At 46.8% G+C, this 17,375-nt stretch overlaps 1 protein-coding gene across 3 annotated transcripts in view; it reads right to left on the reverse strand.

Annotated features, from left to right (window-relative positions):
* Positions 1-10,552: 10,552 nt before the first annotated feature.
* Positions 10,553-17,375, reverse strand: part of RAD51B (RAD51 paralog B) — a 405,510-nt gene continuing 398,687 nt past the window's right edge. The window contains exons 12-13 of one of the 3 annotated variants that reach the window (XR_005828893.1): positions 15,122-16,597; positions 10,553-12,136 (exon numbers count right to left, since the gene is read on the reverse strand). The gene's annotated coding sequence lies outside the window, so the exon portion shown is untranslated. The other 2 variants (XM_040600854.1, XM_040600852.1) reach the window with 2 other exon arrangements.

Consider the following 17,375-nt stretch of genomic DNA (forward strand, 5'->3'; position numbering starts at 1 on the left):
AAGGGGCTGGCCATCAGGGCACCTGGGCTTTCTAGAATGCCTTAAGGACCAGAAGGGAAGAAAAGAGAGGAAGTCTGCTGATTTTACTTGAGCTAGAAGTTACCATGATAGTAATCTGATGCCAGCCTAGAATGGGAGATCTTAAAGAGTCCACCAGAGAATGAAAAAGTGGAAAAAATGACTACTCGCCCATCAAAAATATATTGTCCCTGAGTGGAAATGGTATAGGAGAAGGGCCCCTACATGAAGCAAAATATGGCGGTATTCTGCTGATGTTAAATGAATTAATTTATTTCGATAATGTCTTCAAACAGACATTTTTTCTCAAACAAATGTCCTAAAATAATGTTTCACTCATATCAGTGGCAAAACTCCTGCTGCCTTCTCCTTAAACAGCTGCAGAATATTAAACGTGAAGTCAGTTTAAGAATCAGTTATCCTTTTGCACCGTATGCCCTTAGTTTTCTGTTCATATGCAGCTCACCTAACTTGGCCTGCCTTTCTTTCTCAGCATGGGGGAAGTGACCCACACAGTCCCTTGTGTGATTTCTGCAAGTGTGCTCCCAACAGACAGCACCGAGACAACAGAACTCTGCTGAAGCTGATTTTACAGAAAACACCTTGAACCCTGTGGCCAGTCTGTAGTTTGGTGTAAGGCACTGAATACTTCCATGGTTGGAACTGCCTACCTGAAATTGCAATGCAGGCATTTTTGCCTTGGCCAAAACAAGGACATGGGCTTATATGCAGTTAGGGCAAGCTGTTGATTTGTCTACTGCTCTGTAAAATAGGCATTAATTAGAAAAATCAGATAAAAAGGGACTCAGATCTGATGGCCTTGTCTGCTGCAGGCACGTGAATCATATTTGCAGAAATCCACTGCATAAATTGATTTAGGAATTGTTTCCTACCTGCAGCCTGTCTCGTTTTTGAACTCCAACTGACACAATCCCAAACACAGAACTTTAAGGCTGTGATATACAAGGGATATTTAGATTACGGCACCTTACAGCCAATCTTGTGGGTTTTAGCTGGACTCATGCACCGCACATGGTAAACATTCTTACCTACACAGAGAGCTCTGTGTGTCCATTCATTCAGACACACCATCATCTGTGCCCACACCAACCCATGTGCATGTGCTTGTGGTTTCTCATCATATATGTTTTCACTGAACGAGGAAGGTGAGGAAGAATGGTCCCTTTCATTTCTAGGAAGGCCCTGAACCCTCATGTTGTGTATAGATCTGGGGAAAGGAAGTGCTACCATTTGGAGGAGAGTTTAGGGGCTCTGAAGATGATGGCCTCTTCATGCTGGCATAATTTAATTTCTCTGTTTACTGGATATTGCCCCATTAAACCACTTGCAGCACGGTCAGGGACAGGCTATATAAGGTTTAATTACACTCCCTTATGAAACTTGGTAGAAAAACTCTTGACACCTTCAGACTTGTTTTGGGGGGTTTATCATCTATCATGTGTTCTTATGTTTCCTTGGGAGTTATATTTTCCATGGTCTTTTGCAAGAGTGCAGTCCCTTTGCTGCATTACAAGGGCTTTCTCATACCCTGCGGGGTCAGACCCCAGAACTGGTCAGTCTGGTCTTCCACCAAGTATTCCCTTGGGCTGCAGGGGCTGGCAGAAGAACCGGCCAAAGTCCCAGCTGAGGCTAGAGCCAGCCTGTCACACAGAGCTGGTGTGCGTCACTGGGCAGCACAAAGCACCGTCAGGTAGGACCTGTATGCTGTAACAGAGCGATGGGGTCTCAGCCCCAAGGCACTTCCAGAAGGAGGTTAGGTGATGCCTACTGGTGACATTGCTTTTGAGATAGGAGATCTTAAAATGCGTTGTTTAAAAAGCATTATTTTTGGTATCTTGCAGCCAGCAGGTTCTTTTGGCACAGGTGCCCCTCATCATTGCACTTCAGATGTTATCGGAGTTTGCCAGTACAGTTCTAAGGAGACTCTTTGGGATATTTACTTCATAGCTGGAGCTTAGAGCCAAAATACTTACTGTAACCTGAGCTTTAAAGGGTTCAAATGTTATTAAGAAAGCAAACTGCAGCCTGCCCTCTTCCCCCCCTCCTTCCTTTCTTGAGAGTGGCTGAAGTACTGAAAATATGACACATGCACACTGTCTTTAACTGGCTTCACATAAACATATCTACAATAGTGTAATTGTTACATTATTAACACGTATGAAAAGAATGTGCGAAGCCTAGGAAAGTATGCAAAGACTCATATTAGTCCTGTGTTTAATGATACTGAGACACGAGGCTGGCACACTACTGCAGCGAACAAGCTTCTGGCTTTCTGAACCAGCCTTGAAGAAGGTGGCTGAAGAGTGTTTGCCTCCTGTGTGCTATTTGTCTTGCCAGGAATGTGCTAAAAACAAATCACTGTATATTCTAGTGATGACTGGAGTTGGCCCAGTCCCATGTAAGTGAGATTAAGGCATTATGGCTTTTGTGGTCCCCGATAAGGCAGAACTGTCTGTTACGGATGGCTTGGATTTTTCTCAGGAGCATCATAGGGAAGGGCAGGCTGATACCTACACCGTGAACCTTAAAACATCAGGAATCCTTTTGTTTTACCTTAAATTTGAGTTTTCTGGGGAGGAAACGGGCCCTGATATAATTTTGTTTTTAATGCCTAAGTGCAGTGTTCTAAGAAGTATTTTCACTTGTAAGATAGCGATTAACACTCCCAGGCGGACCTTCAACTTAGAATATCTTTTCTTGAAATTGGTGCTTTTCGCTACCCTTACCATCCTCCTTTGCAACCCCAGAAAACGTAGGGTGGTACATTCCTGAGGGCTGCTCTAAAACAATCATCCAGCAACAGGCAACTTCTTACCTCAGCTGCATTAATGAACCCCTTTAAAGCACTAGTGCAATGCAGTAGGTGCTTATGTGAGCAATATTCAGCCACGTGTCTGTGCTCCAGATACTGGGTCAGTTGTGAAGCAGGCAAATCTCCAAAGCTGGGATAGCATTCCTATTACCGCTTTCCCATGCCAGCTGTCTCAAGGAGCTGTTACAAGAGGTAGTAATTAGGTGCTTGAGGAGAGCTTTCACTCCTTCCTTCCCCTCACCACGCTCCGGACATCTCTCCTAATGAGGAAAACACTATTAGAGTATTAGGTCATCTCCGTGCTTCCATAAACTCCCTTTTTCTTGACCAATTCTTCCATAGCTTGCTAGTGCACCGGGGTTAAGGCTAAGCGTACAAAATAAAGGCAAGAGAAACGAGTGGCTACATTGCAAAAGTGTATTCTGTTGACTGGACATTCTGTTTCGCAAGGCTGATGAGACAATCTGAATCATACTGTTCCTCCCACACAGAAATCCCCTTCTGCTATAGTTATGCCTTGCATACCTAATAGCTTAGCAGTCAGCATAAAGCAACTTCTCTGCAAAGCGGGGGAAAACCATGTATCACAAGTGGTAGAGTGGCCAAATGCCACCCTCTTCAGTTTTGGTCCCATACTGACATCTTGGATATTGACAGCATGATCATCATTACGAGAAGTGCCAGTGGAAAATGACTGGCAGTTACCTCTCCCTTAGACAGCCAAGAATAACTGGAACGTCCTGTTAATATTTTGGTTACTCCACACGCTTTCACATGAACCTTGTTGGAAGAGTGGCAGCAGTGTAACAAAAGCAGAAGAGGTTTTGGGATAATTCAAACCCACCTGCTGCTCTTTGGGGGCTCGTTTGATCAGAAGGGCTGGAGATGGAACCATCTCCACCACTGTGGCTCATGCCTGACATTCACATCTATCTCAGCAGGTGAGTGAAGACCGCCTGAAGCAGCCCAGGCACTGGCAGGCTCAGTGTCCCCACACCCTCGCAGTGGGTTCAAGGCATACAAAATGAGCACCAGTTTGCTGAAGCCTTTCTGGTGTTGACATGCCATGGTTGCACGTGAAACCCAGCCGTGGGTCACCGCTTTGGGCAAATGGATGGAAGGGCGCAGGAGCATGGGAGCTGAGGAGAAGGTGCTGGTATCTGATGGGTAGGTGGCCAGGAGTCACCAACCTTTTTATCCACCGACCTGTATACATGGTCTGCACCGGGCACCGGCTCCAGCACTGGCTCTGCTCCACCACCCCCTCCCTGGCCCACCCTCTCCGAGCTCCCAGCCTGGCCAAGCAGCCACCAGCCCGTCCCCCTCCCACTACGAGAGCACCCCCCAGCACCCCCTTCCCTGCCGCCCGCCCCCCGCAGCGGCTGCCAGCCAGCCGCACCGTTTATTTTGGAGGCCTACGCCAATCCCTCTGCCCTCGCACCCCTCGGTTTACAGTATCAAAGCCGCTTCCAGCTCGCGATAGCGGGGTGGCCGCCGTGTGACTCTGGCTTAGTGTAAATATTTTGCTTTCGCTGGAAGGAAATGTGACATACATTTGGGGTGGAAGTTATCCAGAGGCAGCGGCCTTGGGAGCCAAACCGCTGGGCAGCCCCTGCTGCGGTGGTCTTGAGGTACCAGCGCTGCCGAACACGCTGGACTTGCCCCCCGCTGCGCCCCGGCGGAGGTCGTACCGATTTGCCTGTCGGTGACAGAGCGAGTGCAGCTGGGGTCAGTGTAGGGTGCCCCACGCACACCCCAGCAGCAAAGAGTGAGGGTGCCCGTGCTCTCTAGGCACGGCATGGCACAGCACAGCACAGTGTGGCACGGCACGGCTTGCCTGACCTGGCACACCTCCTCACGGGCAGCTGAGCACTAACACGAGAGCAGTCATGGCGGAGAGAGATGAGCACAACTGCTTTCCAAACTCCTGTGTGAGTTAAGAGCAAAGATGCCATCAGAAAAAAAATCACTTTGTGATTATTCTTGTTTCCTAAACCACGTGACTGTGTAGGCAGCTGTGGGTAAGGTGGTGGTCCCTGGCCTCCTGCTAACGGGCCTTGCCTTGCTCCGCAGACAGCCCAGTTTAAAGCCTGGATGGATTTTAAAAGCTGGGTGTTTGCTGTTGGTGATACTTGCGATCGCCTGCCTCAGTCTGCCTGGCTGTAGCAGTGTGGCTTGAAAAGGAATAGTAATACGATGCTTAAAGGCATACTATATGAAGTAGCTAGTGTTGCATTTTACATCTGATAAATATTAATTAATGGTATTTCAAAGTACAAAAGGTGCTGGCATCTCATGCATTGGCTGGAGAGAAATGTATCTCCCAGATTTAACCATAATCTTTCTGAATTATGCATTTGGCTTGGCCTGGCTGCTTACCCTCGAGTGGTGCCTGCTCGTTGGCGTTCCTCCCTTGCGTACCGAGGTGCCGACTTCCCGCAGTAGAGCTTGGCAGCCTACCTGGGGACTCAAAGAGCCAGACTATCCAGAATGGGCAAGCTGAACCAAGTCGAACATTTGGTTTTGGTAAGTATCCAGAAATTAAGGCACTAACCTGTTGAGGTTTTAGGCCGTGCCTAGGACCCGTCCTGATAAACTGCTGTGAGCTTAATTATCAACCTTTGTTTCTCCAGACAGTAAAATTTGTTATGGAGAAAAATGCATGTGTGTTGGATTCACTTGTGAAAGGCTCGACAGTAGATAATTTAAAATCAAATTACAGTGACACAGTCTATCATTAAACCAAACCCAGAAGGTTCTCTTTCACAGGACAATGCTCCTCATGCACTAAAATAAAAGCTGAAGCAATTGCACAGTAATGCTCAGCCAGTCCACAAAACTGTAGGGAGGCACATTGACTTTTTAGGAAGATTCCCAGCAAATGTTAAACAAAGCCTGACGTTCCTAGTGCTGCTGCCCAGAATCAACGCTTGGCTCCCCGGTATGTGCAGACATTTAAGCAGCTCTTGCAGCAGCCACTGACACCATCATACTGAATCCTGCCTGGGAGACCTTAGAAATGAGTCACAGAGAGGGGAATTAACCCGTTACTTACAGCACACTGCCAGTGTGCTAAGCTGAAAAGCAGTGAAGGAAGGCAATGAAATAACAATTTACAGAATTGGAAATATTCATTGGGTTAAGATATCTTTTTTTTAAATTAGAAATATTACATATACATTTACATACATACACACACATATACATGCACACCCTCTATGGCCAAAGAAAGAAACAGTAAGCTGTTGCAATCAAAGCACGTGCCACACAATCCTAAGCAGGGTGCTATGTTCATAGTAGAACATAATGTAGAAGAAAAAATTAGGGGGGAGACTTCAAAACACCCCAACCCCCTGAGCACACTATGGTGCTCTGGTGGCAGCAATCCCTCCCTGCTAGTTCTGATGTCCACAGCCGATTCTGAGAAGGGAGGAATGGCTCTGATGGGAGCTGTCATGTTGCGTCCATCCGAGGTCATCATGAGTCACCAAACTCATAATGCAGACCATTATTCCTTACCTTTTGGCTTTGTTCAAACTTGCACAACTACATTTTGCTAAATTAAATCACTCCCACATTTCCTACAATCTACAAACTTATTTTTAGTGTTAAACTCTCAACCTGCTGTAGCTATTTCTGATGTTGTGGTATCTTGGCTAGCATGCCTATGGGTTACTTACTGTTTCAGTTTGATATTCAGAGTCGCACTGTCGTGCTGAGCAGTAGAGGCTATGGAAAGCACGTCTGTGGGAAACTGGGGGGCCCCCACACTTTAATGTGGGTCAGGCTGCTCTTACATGACTATATTCAGACTTGTAACTGGAAGTCATGCTGAAGCTTTTGCTTCAGGACTCAAGTTGACCTCCTAACTCTTTGAAATCACCGCCAGCAGCAGGTTGGCCACCACCAGTGCCCTGCGAGGCACTTCCATGCTCCTCCAAAGAACCTCACACAGAAGAGCTGTGGAGAGATTTCTGGTGGCAGCAGCCTTCGGGTGTGCTGCACTATGCAGCGCCAGGGCTCTGCCCCTCCTGAGAGCAGCCAGAGGGAAGGGGTCCTGGTGTCACAAGGCTGAGAGATGATCAGTGCCCGGCCAGCAAGGTGCAAGTTGAACTTACTGCCTCTACGGATATGAAATGCTGGGAAAGGGCAAAGGAGCTCACAGCCATGACAGGCAGGCTCAGTCCCCTGCCCAGACGACCTGTCTCCCATCACAGACTCTCTGTTTAACAACAGATTAACAGAATTCTTTTGAGCTTTTCTTGTGCTGAAAGGACATTGCCCAAAGCAGCTGAAAGGACAGCCGATGTATCCAATACTATAGCAGCTCTTTTTGGTCTGCTTTTCCTTTGACATTGTCTGGCGTAACCTCCCCTCACAATGTAAATGAATTCCTATTTAATGCAGTTGGTTTGGATTTGGGAGAAGGGTAAAGTGCCAGCCACCTAAAAGGCCAGCCAGAAGAGTTGCCACCTAAAAGATGAGCTGGCAGAGAGGTGATTTTAACTGACAATAAAAGCTGTTGAGAGTAGTTTGATTATTTTGGGATGGTGGTGTTGGCACAAAGAGCTCTGGACTCAGTAGAAACCACTAATTCAGCCGAGTACCAAAACTGGTGCCAGCTGTAGATAAACTTTGCTGTTCTTCTTGTAGTTTTCATCTAGCCTTGTCCTAGTCAGCACCAGGACCTGCCTCCAGCTGCGCCTCATAAATAAAAACAGGCTAGGAGAGACTTGTGGTATGTTTCCTATGTATTTGCTTCAAACAAAGATGTATCTCACACCCAGAGTCCAAATTTGCTGTGGTTTTTATACCATCCTAAGTGTGCGTTGGGGCAGCCATCAACCTGAGCAGCTGGAGGAAAGCTCCCCCTCGTTCAGAAATGTTCGTGCCTTGGGTTTTTTTGCTCTGAAAATCAGATGTGGGGTTGCGGGGGGTGGGGGTGGGGTGTCTGTGAGTTGTGGCTCTGGATGCAACTTTCATCTCTATATAAATACCTGTGATGAAGCAGATGCTTAATTTTCTAAGCACAAAACTCTCCCATACCAAGATTTGTATTTCAAGAAGAGGAGAGACATAGACGTGGCATGTGTTTCTGAGCTAGAAAACATGAAAAGTTATGCACAACAAAGGAAGCATGGCACATTTGCTGAGAGGTAGCTGGGAGGGCTCTCCCCTTTCAATCTCTCCCTCTGTCAACAGAAGAGATGCTTGAAGATTGCACCCATCTCGAAACCCTCATTTTCTTTTGCAGAATAAATAGGTTTTAGCCTGTTGCCTGCAGGGAAATGGTTTTGTAATGGAAGGAGCACCCAGCACTAAATCAACAAACAAGAGAATGGCTGTGTTTGTTTTTCCATGTACTGGAGGTGAAGGTGCAGCCATGCTGGGGTTTCTTTCACATCCTCTCCACTTGACACAGGGCAGGGGACAGGCACAGATACATGCAGAGCTGCACATCTACACGAAGGGAGCGTGTAACTGGAACAAAAGCTCTGGTCTCTGCCTTTCCCCCGCACGCATGCTGTGCCCTCCATGTCAAGGTGCAGCACTCTGGGCACACCTGGCACTCTCCCCCCAGGCTTTATTTTCATGAACGCTTTAAGCCAGCACTTGCCACCAAAGGGAGCTGTCTCGGTGTCCCACTGCCCCCCCGGCTACCTGCTTCCACCCCTCAGCTCTTGTGCAATCACAGCGAAGTGCTTTATTTTGAACAAGCCGTGTTCCCCACTCCAGTTCGTTCTTGCACCCAGAGTTATCCTCATGTGCTTCTTTTGGCAGTGACGCTGGCTTATGTGGGCAGGGTGTGTGTGGCTCAGGCCTGGGGCAAGGGATGCCCTGGAGGCGAGGCAGGGTGGGGGCACGCTGGCCCCAGGGCATCTCTGGCTCCCTGTGTGTGTGGCAGGAGAGAAGAGCAGCAGGCACAGCTGAATTCACCAGCCAGAAGCAGTGATGCCGGTGGAGGTATCCAGTTAACATGCATTTATACATTCATAGAAGTGCGCTTTAATAGAGCTTATTTCACATAGGGTGGGTATTTTTGCTTATTGATTACAAATACAGAACTTCCAGTATAATTTTTGTCCATGGTACGTACACTTTGTTGGTACATCTGAAGGAGTGTGCCTGGCGCTGGCACAGACTCAGTGCTGATTTGGAAAAAGAGGGTTATCTAGCCAGACAGAGGTATTTTTTCCTCCCTTCAGTTGCATTCCAGACAGTCAATTATTTGTAAGCATCTTGTCCGCTTAGTCAGTGCACAGGGAGCATTTGCGAAGGCAGGGGCAGGAGCGGGTTGTTTTAATCTCGTCTTACAGAGAAGTATCTCCTTATCCATATATTCCTAGCATTTGAAATATTAGCTCCAAAACAGGCCTATGGCAGGAGTGAATACTTTCAGAGAGCATATGCTACAGGTAGCTACCCCTCTCCACGTCTAGGATACCTGATGCACAGTTGTATGCCCATGCGGGTTTATGTTTTTCATATATATTTCCTGTTGGCCCTCTTTGCTCCTAGCAGATAGAGACAGAGGCACTTCTGTGTGCATCTGTGTGCGTTCATGTATGCGTTAGGACAGGTCTCCTGTGCCTACACAAGTACTTGCAGACACATGCAGATATGCATGTGCCCATACAGACCCACATTACCAGTCACGTTTACATCTGCCTATATACATACCTATCCTGCCATGCAATCAACATATACACAAGTTTGCTGCAACAACCCAATTGCTTTTTTTCTCTCCTGAATTGCCAAATGCTGGAAGCCGCAGGCTAGCTATTGTGGTTACCCTGATTCCCAGGTTTCTTCTGCAGTTGGCGAGTAAGTGGCACTGCAAGTTTCCTAACAACTGGGATGAAGTTTTGTGTAAATCACCTTCTAGGCATTAGACTTTTCCCAGCAAAAGAGGGGGCGGGTGTTTAGAGGAGGGAGAGTTGCTCTCTTTGATGTGGGGATTAGTTCACATGTCAGTGTTATCCCCTTTTTTTTAATATGCTGTGATTTATAGAAGGGCGGCTATGAGAGATAGCCAAGGGGACACCCACGTGGGACTTACTGACAGACACCACCTCCCAGAAGATACCTGTAACTAAAGCAGCTGGCATCAACAGAAAGACTGCAATTGCAAAAAAAGAGAGCATTGTAAAAAGTAACCTGTTTTGCCTAACAAATGCTTCCAAAAATTAGGATGTGCTTTAATGCTTATGGAGCAGGAACTGGTTTTCCCAGCGGCAGAGGGGGAGTCTTTTTGTACATCCATAATAAATTATAAATGCTTTTTTCTTTTAAAAAAATGTTTCATTTATATTTTCCTCTTAGAGCACACACCACTAGTGAGAATGAGTGTGGCTCCAAAAATTATTATGCTTGCTTAAATGATTTAGCAATGAGACTGCTCCAGTCAAGAGTTTCTGTGTACTCCTGCATGAATCTTTTATCAGTGCTTTAGAAAAACTTCACTTCACTCTTTGGTCAAAAGTTACACAGTTGTTTTGCAATCCAATCTTATGTCTATTAGTGTTGGAGGAAACCTTCCTTATGCTTTTCATGGGAACTGGATAAGGCTCTGACTTATTAGGCTAGAAGCCATATTCAGAATAGCTTTGCTTAGCATATCTGAATTGTTTTTAGGCTTACTGCTTTGTGGAGTGGAAGGCTGAGGGGCTGGCAAAGGAGACACTGATGGATACAATAAGAGAGACTTAACTAGCTTTTATTTAAAAATAGTCCGTACTAGTATTTTTTCAAATATCTATCCATCCTGGCCCTTTTAAATTCCTAGTATTTTTATTTAACCAGTTTTCTTTGAATGAAAGTTTGAGACATTCTAGTAAAGCAAGTATTTTCTTTTTTTTTTTTAATAGAAAAACCAGTTTCATTTCCAGCCAGATCAGCTCTTTGAGGCGATTCCCTGCATGGCTGCACTGTTGAAGGCAGTGGGGGCGACAAGACTGTGGCAGCACAGACTTCAGAATGAGCTGCTGTAAAACTTTACGCTAAATAAGCAGTTCTATCGTGTTGTAAACACAGAGGTAACACAGGGTCTTCTTCCTTGGGTGCTTCCCCCAACTCTGCTTCCCAAACACCCAAAGCCCTGTACTCACCTTTGGTGCTGTCTGACGCACGCGCTCCCCCCAGCACATCAGGGCAGCTCAGTGACTGCCTGGGCACCTTACCTTGGGGACAGACAGAAGCCAAACCATTTCTTCACCACTACGTTTCCAACGGCCTCCCGCAATTCCCCTGCTATTCTCTTAGGCATAAAGAGGTCATTGTGTCACCCCCGAGGAACCCATGACTGCCGCTGACAACCAAAGCGTGACGCACGACGGGACGTGCCCCACACAAGTAGGCTTTGTACCCTGGGCGGTACAGTAAAGCAGCCACGTTCAAGTGTGGCCTCGCAGTGTGACTTCTCCCATCCCAGCCGGGGCTGCTCCATATGCTCTGACCCAAATGCTAATCAGCCTTCTGAAACCCCGCAGTGAAAGTGCAGACAAAAGCTCCTCTGGCACCTTCCCAAGCCATGCGGCGCCCCGGTCCAAGGCTCCCCTGAAGGTACGTCGTGGCAGCACGCAAGCACAAATGGGCACAGCACAGGCATGCAGGTGTGCCTGCGTATGCGCCGCCTCGGCTTGCTGCTTCTCTTTGTGTTCCACTGCAAAGTGACTAAACACAACACTTCTCAGAAACAGGCACAAAATAACGCATTACGTGCCCATGCTCCCTCTCCCCCCCCCGACAGGTAACAGCACAGTAATTCAGTCCTGTTTCCTTTCACCCCGCCCGAAGCGTGGCTGGGGATGGTGAGGGGTGTGTGGAAAGAGAAGGATGCCTTGTGGACGGGAAACAATAACCCTTTCCACAGCCTGGGAAACATACCACTCATGTTTCTGGCAAGGAAGGGTACTTAAGAGACATGGCACCTGCTGTGCTACTTATTCTTCTTCACAGATGGTCCACTGGGGCCAAAAATCAAAACCATTTTCTGCTTGTTTGTTTAAATTGTCAAAATATTGAACTGAATGAATGTCAAGTAGTATCCTGAAGACAATACTTCATAGAAGGAAAGAGAATTCGGTGATCACTGGGCTCCTGTTTCACTGCGCTTCCCAGAAATGGAAAATCCTTTTCTCTGGCCTCTTGGCCATCATGTGGCAGGGTGGGCAATGCCAGCTGATCACAGGCACAGACATCACCACATCGCATTTTCTTCTACAAGCATGTTACCATTTGGGTGCTCAGAACTATCTCCATCCTCAACAGTCGTTGGAACCCCTCCTGAAGAGTTAAAGAAGTTTTTCCTTTAAATAAACAGGCAGTACCAGCAATACCCCAGTTTTTATGCATGTATTTGTTAATGTTTTTCAGTGGGAAACATCATTCCTCTATTATTCAGGTATGCTCTCATCTGGGAGAAGCAGGATTTCTCAAGTCTCCTGTTTGGATTGGGTTGGAAATACCCAATTTAAGCAAAGTATGTTAAACACCATATATACTAAAGAGTTAGACAAGTCACTTTTCAGTAGTTACATTTGAGCATAGAGACTGAGACTAGAACTCAAATTTTATGATTTTGGGGGCTTACAATTAAGAATTAAATAATGTAATAAAATACAAAACAAAGATCAAACAGCCAGCCAATCAAGCAGAACAGGCTTACACTTTTGAATGCATGAGCAAAGCAGAGAAATTGAAAAATACTGTCGATTTTATTTGGGATTTTTTTTGAAAGTTATGTTAGTAACGATGGAAATTAAAACAGAACAATATAAATAGACTGTAACTTAAAACTTTGCCATGGTCTTTTCACATAAACCCACAAAAATGTGTGTATTTATGCTGGAGTTCATAACCAGCCTGCCACCTCCCCTCCAAAAAAAAGAACCAAAACTGAAGCCAAATGGTCACTTTGATTATCCAACTGTTTGCTTGAAGGTGTAACTGGCACATCTTTCTATGGGCCATGTGAAACCCAGATGAACACTGGGCCCTGACAGCCAGACACAATTCCTGTGCTTTCTAAAGCCAAGCTGCAATCCGTGAATTGAATGTCACATGCATGAAATCCTATATGGAGCATCAGGTGGAGAACAAGAATTCTTTCTGCAGGAGACACCTGCACTCCCTCGCATTACAGTGACAGCAAGGAAATGACTGTCACTGCTGATATATAAGAAACAGCTTTTGAAAATTTCTGCTTTTCGACCATATTTAATGAAAAAACACTTACATTTGAGATTCTCCAAAAGCATGTGTTTTCTCTGATGTCTCACAAGTAGGAGGGACGTGAAAGAAAAGATACTGTCATTTTCACAATTTTTGTGATTTATCAAATACCTGCATTGTTATTTAGAATTTGGTAATGGAAAGCTTTAGTGAAAAGACTGTATTTTCTTTTTGATTCCTTAGTAACAAGCATACTGGCAATGTCCAGTGAAGGTTAAAATGATACTCGGTCATAGCTGTGTACCTTGTATACAGGCTTTAAGAAGTGTTTTCCATATTCTACCAAAGCAATTAACCATTAGTACAGCTGTTGGGCTAGAGAAAATGAGGCAACAGCAATATGTGTTTGGTTGGAAAGCAGCAGTTCTTTTTTTTCTTCAGGTCTAAATGGCAGCCTTGTCAGACTTTCACTTGGCCCCACTGCTTGCATTTACAGTTTAGGAGAGAACTCAAAGACTCTGGAAATGCTGCAGCTGAGTGGGCCACCTTCTTAGCACCCTGCCCGGTGCAGAAGCACCTGATTAGGAAAACACTGCAGGGGATTCACGGGAACAGGGGCTGGGGTCAGGACAAAGTGTTAAACCTTTGCATGTAACTTTTCATGTGACTGGGCTGGCAGTCCACTGACCGTGGGCTCCATTGGCAGGCAGTGGCATGTGGAGACCTGGGAATTATTATATGGGATTGGGAGAGAATGCCAGCAATGCGCACAGGGCTTGGGGGTAAGATGAAAGGCAAACGCCACTCAATGAATGAATTCAGAAATATGCGTGCAATTTGTGAATGACTACTTTCCCTTTGCTGAACCTGCACACGAGTTTCTACAGTCGCTGCTGAAAGCCTCACAATACTGTCCCACAGCTGAGAAGGTCCACGTCAGCCCCCTCGGCTCTGCCAGCCCATCTGCTGTCTCCAGCACTTGCCACTGCACGGGTGCAGGCCATGTGGCCGTTAGGTGAAAGATGCTACCAGCAGCAAGAAGAGTACTGTTTCGGCACGCCGTGCATGAAGCTCCACGCCAAGGCACCCACGAGGCTCCTCGGGAGCAGAGCAGGGTGCAGCTCTTCTGCATGCGGCAGCTCCCACTGGTGGTGGCAATGCCGTGGGGCCCTGGCACACTCACGGCTGAGTGTGAGAGGGAAACATTAAGTGTTGCCGATTCAGCAATCTGGACCAAGCAGCACCGAGAGAGCCCATCGGCTGCGGGGCAGAGCTCAGGCAGTGCTGCCTCCATCGGTACCATGGTGGTTGGGGCTCACCTGCCTGGTGGCTGGCCTCCCGAGACGGCTGCTGCAGTCAGGGGCGTGCGGGCACGTGCTTCGAAAGTGCACGTAGGGAGAGCAACTTGCTGCCTCCCCACGGCATGTAATTTTGGAAAGATGGGAGCAGGGCATTTGCCGTCTAGAAACGGTGTCCCTGCAGCTCCTCACTTGGCAGAGTAGAACCATCTTTTATTATCCTTTGGGGCTACGGCTACAAACAAAAAATGCTTTCATTTCATTTTGGCGGCAGCTCAGGTTGTGTGTGCTCTGGCTGCTTCCTTAATTACAGTGGTTGTTGACAACTTCTTCTGATAGAGACCCTCTCTTTGAGCAGTCCTCCCACTCCCTCACTTCTTTTTTTGCAATCTGAACACTGGGACAATGCTCTCTAAAAATAAGCTCACTGTAATGCAGTGATTCCCGCGCCACAGTTATGCTGTGTTCCTCTCTTCTGTCCTCTCAGTTTGTGCTGCTGCTGTTTATTTCCTCTTTCTGGCTATAAGATGTTTTATTTATTAGCGCTGGATTTCCTGTTGCCTGCAGCTGCCCGTACTTTACTCCCTTCAGCACACTTTGCTGTTCAAGCCAGTCTGCAGGTTTGTGAGCCCACTGACTGAGGTGCTCTCAGTAAGTTTGCTTGGTGGTTGTATTAAGCAACGCTTGACAAAGAGGCGGACTTGCATGGCAGGCTGGGCATACAAAAACCCCAAACAATCCAAAAGCTGACATGGGGACCCCTCACAGGCATAGGATGGGTCTCTTTTTTATGACTTACTGATGCAGAGATTATGCTTCTTCAGATGGCAGGAACACCTCTGGTTTTGCTTGCACGTACTACACCAAAGGGAGGAAGTCAGCTCTTCGAACTGTATGCGGTCTGCAGGTCTGACAGATGAGGGGTTAAACATTTGCAATTATTTATATTTCAGACTGTGGGCTGCATCGTGGTAGAAACATCATGTGGACTTTCCACACGTGAGGTTCGTGAATGACTTCCCTGACCTTCTGTGGACATTCAACATTCTCGTAGTAAACACAAAGCTTGCTTATACGGAAAGTGAGATCATGAAGGGGAAAAAATTCCTTCGCTGCTTTGAATGCGATTTCTCTGCTGGGAGGAAGGAGGAGGTACAAGCTCAACACTGTATTATCAGCAAGGCCAGTTGGAAAAGTTCACTTATCTGCACTGGGGAGCAGTGCTTCATCTAATTCTCTGTTGTCTGATACGGATTTGGTACCATTTCAAGTGGCACAGAATAAGGTTGAAGTAGCAACTAATGGTAATATTCTCTCCCTTGTGTTTTATGTGTGAGGGGCTGCCCTAATTTTCTCATCTTTCTTTCTGTTTGGTGGGGATTTGGGGCCTGAAAAGTGAGTAATGACAGCTAAGGGTGAAGTGAACCCCAGGGCATGGAGGCAGCTATGGCATGTTTTACTGCGATGCAGCTGTAGCCCTGTCAGGATGTGATCCTCTCAGCTGCTGTTCATGGAGGGCAGTTGCTGGCGAAGAAGCACTGCAGGTGCAGCACCATTAGACACTTTTTCCTTTGTGTCAGATGTTCAAGAGCCGCCCAGGAACATTAAATAAGGAACAGTCATCTGACATCTTCCAGGTAAGGTGGAAACGGGAGATCCTGAGCATTTGAATTATGAAAGATCCCAGTGTGTTACCTGCAAGCCAGCGTTTTAACCCCAGCGTCCTGGCCAAATTCCAGCTCTGCTAATTACATCCTGCCTATGTGAAAATTCCCCTGTGTTCATACACTGCTTTCTTCCCTGCTTGTTTTCAGCAGCTGTGTGGAGTTGCCAGGCATGGTGAAGTGCTTGCCATGTTCCACCTCAGGCCTGGCTGCCTTTCAGCGGGGTATGAAATGAGCACTGTGCACAGCATTTGCAGCGAGCCTGGATCCTCTGCAGGGAAGGGTGCTACAGAGGCGTACCCAAGGACCAGCGCTGGGGCCTTGTCGTAGAAGGTAGCAGCTTGAAGAGGCCAAAGGCATCGGTGCCAGGGTACACTGCAGGCTGCAACGGAGACAGGAGGAGGCTGCTGCACTGTGATAGATCTTTCTCCCAGCATCTCTCATCTTCAAGGGCTGGAATAGTCGGTACACACTGATCTGGTTTTGGGGGCTGACTGACTTCAGGGTTATTTGCACAGCGGGAGAAGCTCTCAGTCCTGTTCACACCAGCTACCATCAATACATCTCCAGCTTTTGCACGTCTGGTTATTCACTGGTGTGGACAAGGGAAGCTAAGGGAAAAGAAATAATTCAAAACCTTTAAATCTATAGATTTGTTTCCTTCTTTTCCACTGCATGACTCATGTGCACTTGCTTTTTGCTCAGCCCTGTTGGAAACAACTCTCTTCACTGACCATTAATCCCCCTGGTAAAAACCTGACTCATACCACTGGAGAGGAACTGGCTGATGGATTAGCCCTCTCTTCTGATGAGGTGAGAGAGATGGCTGCAGCAGTAGTTATAGGATTCTGATAATAAGAAGCAGTAAGAAATGCAGGTCACATACAGAAGGATAATGAAATCACATATATTCAATACAGGAGTGACTTATTGGCTCATCTGTCCAATTTTCTTGTCAGCCAAGTTCTCTCTTTGATTATGGCATTTTTACCACAGTCCCATCTGAACATTATATGGAATCACATATAAAAATGTTTGATGTTGCTCCCGATAGTACACCAACTCCACTGGCAGCCGTGGAGCCAGAACATGCTCAAGGCAGACAGAGCAGTGACTCTCCCAACCCCCAACCCCCACCCCCCCTCACATCCCCCTGTCCCTTTCTGATCTTTTCAACATCTTAATCCCATGGGACAGCAGCTGTGAGTAGTCTCTCTGTTCCAAGGGGAAAAAGCCCAAGGTTATCTCAACATGTGATGCCAGCATGTTTAAGTATATCCCAGAAGGGAAAGTACAGCAACCTTGAAAAGAGAGGGAAAGTGTGTTATCTGTGGCGTAAGGTAGAAAGCCAAAGCTCAAAGACCCACATCCTCTTGCCATGCTGCCCAT

Source organism: Falco naumanni, chromosome 7 (assembly GCF_017639655.2).
Source record: "Falco naumanni isolate bFalNau1 chromosome 7, bFalNau1.pat, whole genome shotgun sequence".
NCBI lineage: Eukaryota > Metazoa > Chordata > Aves > Falconiformes > Falconidae > Falco > Falco naumanni.